At 37.9% G+C, this 10,560-nt stretch overlaps 1 pseudogene; it reads left to right on the forward strand.

Annotated features, from left to right (window-relative positions):
* The first annotated feature begins 5,240 nt into the window (after positions 1 to 5,240).
* On the forward strand, positions 5,241 to 7,970 carry LOC146952307 (uncharacterized; annotated as a pseudogene).
* The last annotated feature ends 2,590 nt before the right edge of the window (positions 7,971 to 10,560 follow it).

A 10,560-nucleotide genomic window follows, 5' to 3' on the forward strand; every position in this document is an offset into this window, starting at 1 on the left:
TTCAGCCTCCATGTGTATTTTATGCATGCAATAAGCTGGACTAATACCCTTCAAATCAGAAATGTTCCACCCCAAAGCTCCTTGATTGTCTCTTAACACCCTCATTAATTTTTCTTCTTCCAAAGGTGTCAAGGTATTGCTGATAATTACTGGTTTAGAGGCATCCTTAGTGAGAAAAACATATTTCAAGTGAGAAGGGAGTTCTTTTAATTCTGGATTTTTCTCTCCTTCTCCACTCAAAATAGGAGCATCCATAGAGTGCTTACCCATTAATTCTTCTATTTTTACCGGACCCAACTCTTGCTTGCTTGCTACTAGTTGCTTCACACAATCACTTACTTCAAGATCTTCATCATCTTCACCTTTTTCTATAGAATTCACAATTGCACGTTCAAGAGGGTGTGTTGGTTGATGTTCACAAGAGTCATCTTTAACTATTTCTTCAACAATGTCAATCCGGTAACACTTGGGATTTTCATCTTTGTGCTTCATGGCCTCAAATATATTAAACACTACTTGCTCCTTATGGAATCTCAACATTAGCTCTCCTTTCTCAATGTCAATCAAAGCACGACCAGTTGCAAGGAAAGGTCTTCCTAGAATGAGTGGCATATCCTCATCTTCAGCCATATCTAAGATCACAAAATCTGCCGGAAATACCAAGTCATTAACCTTGACTAGCACATCTTCAAGTATACCGAAAGGATAAGAGATTGACCGATCAGCTAAAGTAATGGTCATTCTTGTTGGTTTTGGTTCCCCACACTTAAGCTTCTTCATCATTGAAAGAGGCATCAGATTTATACTTGCTCCCAAGTCACATAAAGCTCTTCCAATGTCTACCGGTCCAATTGAACAAGGGATAGTAAAAGCACCAGGATCCTTCAGCTTAGGTGGCAGCTTCTTTTGAAGAATAGCACTACAATTTTCAGAAAGTGCAATATTCTCATCATCCTTAGGCTTCCTTCGTTTAGTCAACAAGTCTTTCATGAACTTAGCATATAACGGCATTTGATCAAGAGCTTCGCCGAAAGGAATATTAACCTGAAGTTGTGAGAAAAGTTGCATGAACTTCTTGAATTGGCCTTCATCCTTTTCTTTCTTCTTTGAAAGGTGAGGGTATGGAAGCTTCACATATGATGGAACAATCTGTGGTTTGTCTCCATCTTTCAAAATTTGACTCTTCGACTTCCTCAAGATTGAATCTTCATCAATTAACTTCTCACTTTTTTCTCCCTCTATTTTTTTCTTCCTTTCGTTTTCAACTACTCCATGATCATTTTCTTTTTCAACTACACCCTCATCATTTTTTTCAACTACATCATCCTCCTCCACCTCAATTACATCATCAACCTTCTTTGGAGCTTTTGGAACTAAAGGTGTCAAAACCTTTTTGCTCCTCAATTCAATAGCATTACAAGACTCATTGTTAGGGTTGTCTTTAGTGTTACCTGAGAATCCGCCTTTACTTTGTTCAGCCAATTGCTTAGCTAATTGCCCCAGTTGAGTTTCAAGCATCTTCCTAGAAGCTTCATTGTTCTTTCTTTCAGCTTCTTGACTTTTCTTCATCTCTTCAAAGTTGCCTTGAGTCATCTTCATGAAGTTCATCATAGTTTCCTCAAGAGCTGATGGCTTCCTTTGTTGTTGTTGAGGAGGAGTGAGCATCTGAGAGTTCAAAGCATTGTTATTTGAGTAGCTTAGATTTGGATGCTTATTAATGCCTGAATTGTAGTATTGATTCTGCCTTTGATAACCTCCCATGAAGTTAGCTTCTTCACTTGATCCTTCCGAAACACATTCACCGTTGGGATGTTCTTCACCACATAGGTCACATTTGATTGCAGCCACTTGTTGTTGCTTATGAGCCAAAGTGAAGCCTTGAAACTCCTTAGTTAGAGCTTCGATTTGTTTGTTCATAGCTGCTTGGTTAGCAAGGATAGCAGTTTGCTCACTTACCCCAAACACTCCTCTTTCTTTCTTTTTAGCTTGATCACGATACTCATTGCCAGCCATGTTTTCAATTAGAGCTTGAACTTCATGATCAGTTTTGCTCTTGAGACTACCTCCCGCGGAAGCATCTAAGAACATTCTAGTGTTTGGTGTTACCCCTTCAGTGAAGATTTGGAGGTATTGTTTCTCGGTGAACTCATGATTAGGGCACCTCTTAAGAAGCAAATTGAATCGCTCCCAAGCATCATACAATGATTCACCTTCTCCTTGCTTGAAGTTAGAGATCTCCATCTTCTTTTCCCAATATTTAGACATAGGAAAATATTTCTCCAAGAACTTCAGCTCTAACTCTTCCCATGTTTGGACAGTCCCGTTTGGTATTGTTAGCAGCCAATCTTTCACTCTTCCCGTCAAAGTGAAAGGAAACAGCCTTAGCTTCTTTTGTGCTTCAGTCACGGTGGCTGGTTGTACACAAAACTCACAAGTTTCAGCAAAGCGGCTCAAGTGTTCATGAGGACTCATAGCTTTAGTCCCATCAAATTGCTTGTCCCTCAAACCGTTGAGGACAGTTGTCTTGATGTCGAAAGCTACGGGGTTAGCTGGTTGAAAAGTGTGGGTCAGTTGACCGCGATGAGTGGCTAACCTGTAGTCTCCTAGCTTAGGTCTTGGTGGTACAACTCCTTCTCCTTCCATAGTTGCAGATTTAGGAGAAGAGATCGTTTCAGATTCAGTTGAGAGTGGCTCCGGTATTTGTTCTCGAACACCCGGTGGAACGGACTGAGCTAACCTTTGCGATCGGACAGCTTTCCGAAGTGCTCTAGCAGTCCTTTCAATTTTCGGATCGTACTCTAAGTCGTCTGAGCTCTGTTTACCTCGCATAAACAGCAAAATACCTTAGTAGCACTGCACAACGCAAAGTAATTAAGTGAATATGAAAACAGAAAAATAAAAATTGAAAACAGAAAATTAAATTGCAAAAACCCTAAATTATAACGTAATTGCCTTGTTGAAATAATTCAACAGTCCCAGACAACGGCGCCAAAAACTTGATAGACGATTGGCAAGTGTACCAATAACTATCGAAGTAGTAAAAATATCGATCCCACGAGGACTGTTTTTAACTTCAATAATTCAATTACGTTATATAATTAGGATGTATAAAAGTTATTTTTGGTTTGCCACTAGGCAGTAGGTTTGGTTTGATTTTATGAAATCAAATAAAAGAAATAAAGTTGATTAAGAAAATATGGAGAGAGAGATGAGATCAGGTCTGTCGAATCCTCTATGTTTCCCCTAATTGGTTACTGCACCTATTATTACTAATGATTCTCTAGTTTCACGATAGTTAACAAATTAGCCCTAATCAATCCCTTGAGTTAGGACCCTCTTTTTAAACTACAGCCCCTAATTCCTTAGGTGGTCTAGTAATCATCAAAGGTTTAAGCACGTTAACCTAATATCACTAACAAACGATTATCCATTCCTAGACTAACCATGTTTATTAGAACAATTCAATTAGGTCTAAGTCGAAAGCTATGGTCAGTAGTCATTCGTTCTCACAAAATCATGTTTATATTTGATCAGGATATAAAAAGCATTAAGAACAATTGAATTGAATGAAAACTAGAATATCATTAATAAGTAATAGAGTTTCACAGCAACATGTATCAATTAGGGTTACATAGATTCATCTCTGACCTAATCTCTGAGAGATTTAGCTACTCATAATCGAGTTTACAAATAGCATAATCAATGAAATAATTAAAACATACATGAATTGGTAAAAGGATGAAGAAATCGCCCTTCTAGCCGTCTCTGATGTCTCAAAATCGCACTTTGCTCTCCAAAATCGTAACCCCTGTTCTTCAGATTGAGTGCAGTATTTATAGAAGTCATGGGCCTGACCCATCAAAATCGCGCCGCGCCTTGTATAATGGCGTGCCGCGATTTCCTCTTTACAGGAAGTGTGTAATTTTGCTTCAAAAATCGCAGCACGGCTTGAAATTGGCGTGGCGCGATTTCCTTCGAACAGACTTCAAATTTTAAGCTTTTTGCACTCCAGAACAGTATAAATTGCATGAGAACTCTATCAAAATGTCACAATAAGTCCCTAATATTACGTAATGACAGGATGTCATCATGTATGTTGCGAATTCGATGAAAAACTCACACCAATAACAACTTGATTATCCCTTGCTCCAAACATCAAGATTGTTATTGGTGTGTTTTCTCATCGAATTCGCAACAATTGGCGCCCACCGTGGGGCAAGGGTCAAAGGATAATCAAGTACCATGGGTTCGAAGTGAGATATTGAGAAGTTTACCGGCGATAACGATTTTGGGTTATGGAAGGTAAAGATGGAAGCGGTGTTAATACAGCAGAAGTGTGAGAAAGCTTTGAAGGGTGAAGGTTCGTTACCGGTCACCATGTCACGAGCGGAGAAGACCGAGATGGTGGACAAGGCCAGGAGTGCCATTGTCTTGTGCCTCGGGGATAAAGTTTTGAGAGAAGTAGCAAAGGAACCAACCGCGGCATCAATGTGGGCAACGTTGGAATCTTTGTATATGACAAAGTCTTTGGCTCATCGGCAATTCCTAAAGCAACAACTCTACTCATTCAAGATGGTGAAGTCAAAGGCCATCATGGAGCAACTTACGGAGTTCAACAAAATCCTTGATGACTTGGAGAATATTGAGGTGCAACTTGAGGATGAAGATAAAGCTATACTCTTGTTGTGTGCTCTACCGAATTCTTATGAATCGTTCAAAGATACCATGCTCTGTGGCAAAGAAGGCACTGTTACCTTGGAAGAAGTTCAAGCGGCTTTGAGAACCAAGGAGTTGACCAAGTCCAAGGACTTGAGAGTTCATGAAAACAGTGAAGGCCTAAGTGTCTCAAGATGATGTAGGAGGGTTTTATTAGTAATTTAGTAGTATTTATTATTTAGCCAAATCTTAGTAATTTTCTAGAACTCTCTATTATTATTACGTTTTATTTTATTTTGGCCCACATGTTTGTTATTTCTTTCACTATATAAGTAGAACTTATGTAGCCTAAGAAGCACACTTTTTGATTCAATAAAATTATTCGAGATTTTCTCTCAATTTCTGGTGGATTCCGGAACCCTTATTTTGATAGGTTTGTCGCTTGCAACCCTATTTTCACAAGTTTGTCGCTTGCAAACTTGTTCTTTTCTATCTAGGTTTAGCGCTTCCTAACCCTACGCTTCCGTACTGCATCAGTTGGTATCAGAGCAGGTTTCTCCTGTTCTTTTCCTAACGGATCAGCCATGGGAGATCAACTAATGACGAGGGAAGAGTTTGCCGGCTTAACCGCGACTCTTACCACAGACATCAAAGCTCTGTTAGATCAGATGGCGGCGTGGACAGCTAAGGTTTACAACAACGCCAACAACAACAACAACAGAGACAATCCGAACAAAGGAGGAGAACCAATTCCGGTTATTAGGGTTTGTAATAACATCCCTACTATCGTTATGTACCGAAGAAAATCAAAACATACCTATGAATCTGATTTGGAATACTATGAGCGTAGATATTACACAAAATTGAAGGATGATTACTACAAAATTGAAATCTCAGATTCGATATATCGTTGCCCGTTTTGTTACAACAAAGATTACTCCTTGTCCGACCTTTTGAGACATGCTTCCAGAATATCAGGTAACTCACGTAAGCTGATTAAAGATATTGCTAGACATACTGTTTTGATTACATATATTCTAAGAATTCTTACGACGTTGAAAGAGGAGATCGATGTTTCCGAAGTGCTTCCGATGTCAGACGAAAGTGTTGTGTTCGTAGAAGCAGTCGAAGAACATTCGGCCACTGATGAATATGTCAAGGTGAAGAATTTAACAGAGGCAAATCCTGGAATTTTGTTTGAAGAGAAAGAGGCAGCAACAGAAAAGTTAACAATTTGTGATTATGGTGGATGGGAAGGACCTAGCAAGTTTGAATGGTTACGGAAGAACAGGGATGCTGGAGACTCTATGTTAGTGTCAGTTGGTATAATTGAAGAGGCGGATCAGTTCATTAATGAAGTGGATTTTCATAATTCAGCAGACTTGTTATCAATGGAGACAACACAAAATGAATCATCTGCTCATCAAACCGAGAACCATGTAATCTGTTGTTCTTTGCAAAATAATGGGAAGCATGTTGGTGTAGATTTGCATCATGAGGCTAGTGACTGTGGTCTGGCTGAAGTGGATGACAAAAGAGAGGAACAAGAGCATTTCAAACGTACAGATCAAGAAAACTTGATACTTAATGATCATCGCTTGGCATCAGTACCCTTGATGGAATCCTCCGATAAAGATCACACGACCACCATGTTACCAAAATATGCAAGTGGGTTGATTAATGCTTCTGGTATACTTGAGAAGGTGGAAAACTTACATGATGGAGTTCTGATGAACACTGGACCAGTTATTGCTACTCCGAACGAAACTGTTAATGTTTTCTCTAGGGGTGTTAGTATAAATGATATTATTGTGTCTCATAGTTGTTCTCATGTTACATCTGAACAGGAGGAACTATCATATAAATTGTTATCTAATGTGGATGAAAAGGCCATTCAAGAAGCACCTCCAATTATTAAAGAGACTCCAGTTATAATTGAAGATACTGAAAAGATTAACTCTTTAATGGCTGAAGTCAATAGTTTGAAGAAACCACCAGACCGAAGCAGCGTTCTGGCTCGACTCAAACTGCAGAACTTGAGTACTTATGTTGAGAAGAATGAGCTCCGACCCATGTCCAATCCGCCACATCGACCAGCAGCAAAACCGCCGCATCACAGAAGTCACATTGGACTCAAGGAATTGCATGTAGATGGGGTTCAGTTCAGGTTTTGCCACAAATCTTACGCTGTAGAGGATAGAGACCAAAAGTTCATAACAAAAGCTGTTGAAGAAGCATATAAAGGTGTTGAATGTGGTGATGGACGCCCATTTGGTGCAATCATTGTTCGAAATGATGAAGTAGTTGTAAGCTGTCATAACATGGTTTTAAGAAACAAAGATCCCACTGCTCATGCTGAGATTACTGCTATAAGAGAGGCTTGTCAAAAGCTGGATCAAATTTACCTTACCGACTGTGGAATCTATGCTTCTTGTGAACCTTGTCTAATGTGCTTTGGTGCCATTAATATCTCAAAAATTAAGAGATTGGTTTATGGAGGCAAAGCAGAAGTTGCAGGGGCAATTGAATTTGATAGTTTGGTGATAAAAAAAATAGACGGCAATACTGCTGAAATTGCAGAACAGGTATTAGAGAAGAAAAGGGGAAAATATTATTCAATTTGTAGGAAGATCTACAAAGGTTCAGAGACACAATCAATAGTTTGGTGTGATAATTATCAAGAGGCTTTTCCAACCTGTAAATGCAAGCTTGAGTCCGAAAGTGCTAGAGTGAAGTTTAACATGTTTTCCGGAACTTCAATGTCATGTCCTCATGTAAGTGGAATTGCGGCAATGATCAAAGCTAAGCATCCCGAATGGAGTCCAGCTGCTATAAAATCTTTTATCATGACAACAACTTATGTTCATGATAATATTATAAAACCTCTCGGAGTTGTTTCTTCTGCTGAATTTTCAACTCCTTATGATCATGGTGCTGGACCTATTAATCCTAGAAAAGCTCTTGATCCAGGTTTAGTATATGATATCCAACCACAAGATTACATTGAGTTTATTTGCACAAAGAAAGTAAGTCCTTCAGAAATAGGAGTTTATTTGCTAAAAGTGCTTTTTGATTCTGCCTTTACTGCGGGATGTCACGAGTGCAAGAAACTCACAAGTACTCCTAACTACATAACCAGTGCAGAAGCTTGCATATGTAGCAAAATCAAAGAGCATGATCTTCATTATGAGGGTGTAAATGATTTCCTACATACCTTCTATAATCAACTTCCGGATTATGCTCAAAATTATCTTTTTGTGAGTGAACCACCAGCCCAACACTACATTCCAATTTTTATTACTTGTGTGTGTTGAAGCAAAAATCTTTTTGATGAATGTTTTAATGATAACAAACCTCGTGGAATAAATGATAAGTTTTATGAATGGTGATCTACTGATGTTTGCACTTGAGTTTTTGTTAAAAGAACAGGAATCACATAAGTGGATAAGCTAGAAGCCACCCACGTTGATAAGTGCATCATATCTACTCAACAATGAAAGAATGAGTATATCATCAGTTGAAACAACAAGATCATATCTCCATGAAGATTCATAGCTCAAGAATCATGATGGAAGAACTTGAATCATGATGGAAGAACTTACATCACAAGCTACACAAGAATGTGCTTGAAGTTATGTGACAAAACTCACATTGAGTTTTGTGCTATATGATTTGAAGATCCTCCATGGGTAAACAAGATAAAAGGAAATATGCATACAAGTTAAGAAGATTCTCAAAACCTCCTCAAAGTATCACACTTCCAAAGCTTCTAAGGATAAGAAGTTCAAAGTTCAAAATATTCATATGAATAGAGTTCATAATGTTCATATGAATGGAGTTCATAATGATCATGAACATAAACCAGAATATTTCCAGAAATCATAAAGGATTATTTCATGGATAAACAAGAATATTTAAAGTCATCGGTTACAAGAGATATTGAACTAGATGCAAAGAAATATTATGTTGGACTTCAAAGAAAGAATCATATTGTTTGTCAAAACAAATGATCTCTCCTTTATATGCTTCAAGAAGTTTTTGAAGGGAATAAAGAAACAACCTTCATAAGGTTCAAAGTGTTGAAGAACATTAGTATGTTTATGAACATCAGAAAGTTCAGCACAAAGTACAACCATCAAAAAGGAAGGAACCCAGAAGAAACACTCTGAAGTTCATATGTATGAACCCAGAAGGAGTTCAGAAGGTTGTTTAGAAGGTTGCTCAGAAGGTTCATTAGAGCAAACTCATAAATCAATATCCACACCAAGAACATGCAAGAACAGATGTGACATGAACATATCTTATGCATACAATGATTTTAACTTTGGATCAAGAAATCATTAAAGGCATCTATGGTGATTAAAGGATTAATGGACTTGGATAGTTCTTGATATTTGTGTGTTCATGAGTGATTAACTAAGACACAAACAAATTATAAATCAAACCAAGAATCAAGTTATCAAAGAACATGAAAACTTATGAACTCAGTCAGAGTTCAAAAGGTTAGTCAGAGTTCAGAAAGTTAAAAGAGTTCAGAAGGTTGGACAGAGTTCAGAAGGTTGTTCATGATGAACATCAAGAACCAAGCCCAGATATTCATGAACAAAATGAAGAACATGCAAGGTCTACGTGACTTAAATAAAAGCCCAGTAAAGTACAATGACTAATATCAATCAAGGAATAAAGGCATTTAATTGATTAAAGTCAAAGAGGGCATCTTCAATGTTCATTCAAGACTATGAACATTTGAAGTACAAAACATTATGAATATTCCATCAAGAATATCATCCTAGATGTTTTCCAAGCTGCACTTCATAAATGTTTCATTATTAGGATTTGATTACATCAAATGAAAGTCTTACAAATCATTCTAAGTGAAACAAAAAGGAACATTCTGATGTCCCCTGAGTTCAGAAAGTTCGATCCTGCTCCATGCTTTTTCTGACATGAACAGTACAGTTGTTGGAAAGAAAAAGGCAAAGCCAAAAGCAAGATCAAGTCTGAGTCAACAAGATTTCGACACATAAGGGAGTTGGTACTGTACAAAGCAAACCAAATCCCCTAAAGCATGGAAGTGAAGTGACATCACCACTTTATGAGATCCTGCACTAGTTCCAAGACAGATTTCAAAGAAGATCTGATCCAGGAACATTCTGAAGTACGTCCAAGAACAATCTTCATAGTACAACCCATAAATTCATGTGATATTCATATGATGAAACCCAGAAACACATCTGGCCCTTCATCCACATGAACCCAGATGAAGATCATGATGAACACAATAACATTCTGAAGTATTCTCAAGAACACAACAACATTCTGAAGTATTTCAGCTTGCCCAGATTTTCAAGTAAAAGTTAGTGGGTCCCAGGACACATGGCACAAGACCATTAGACACCCTACAACGGCTATATGAGCCCAAAAACTCTATAAATAGAGATCAAGGCCTCTGCATAACACGCACCATTGCAAAGCAACAAGAAAAACAACATGAACATTGTTGTGAAGCTTTAGCAAAAAATTGATCATCACAAAGATTCCAAGAAGTCTTTTTAAGTGTAAATCAATTCTCTTTCTCTTATCTTTTCAAAGATAAGTTCTTCTTCTTCTTCTTCTGTTTGTTTCACAAACATTCAAACTCCAAACATCTTGTAAAGTCTCATCTAGCTTTAGGGGTACTAAAGTGTAGTTTGAGTTGAAGGTGTAAAAGTCTAAGTGGGTAACTTAGCAAGAAGAAAAGAAAGTCTCATCTAGCTTTAGGGGTACTAAAGTGTTAGTTTGAGCAGAAGATGTAAAAGTCTAAGTGGGTAACTTAGCAAGAAGAAAAGAAAGTCTCATCTAGCTTTAGGGGTACTAAAGTGTTAGTTTGAGCAGAAGGTGTAAAAGTCTAAGTGGGTAACTTAG

This window comes from Medicago sativa, chromosome 1 (assembly GCF_051527215.1).
Source record: "Medicago sativa cultivar Bolivia chromosome 1, Bolivia_mono, whole genome shotgun sequence".
NCBI classification, from domain to species: Eukaryota; Viridiplantae; Streptophyta; class Magnoliopsida; order Fabales; family Fabaceae; genus Medicago; species Medicago sativa.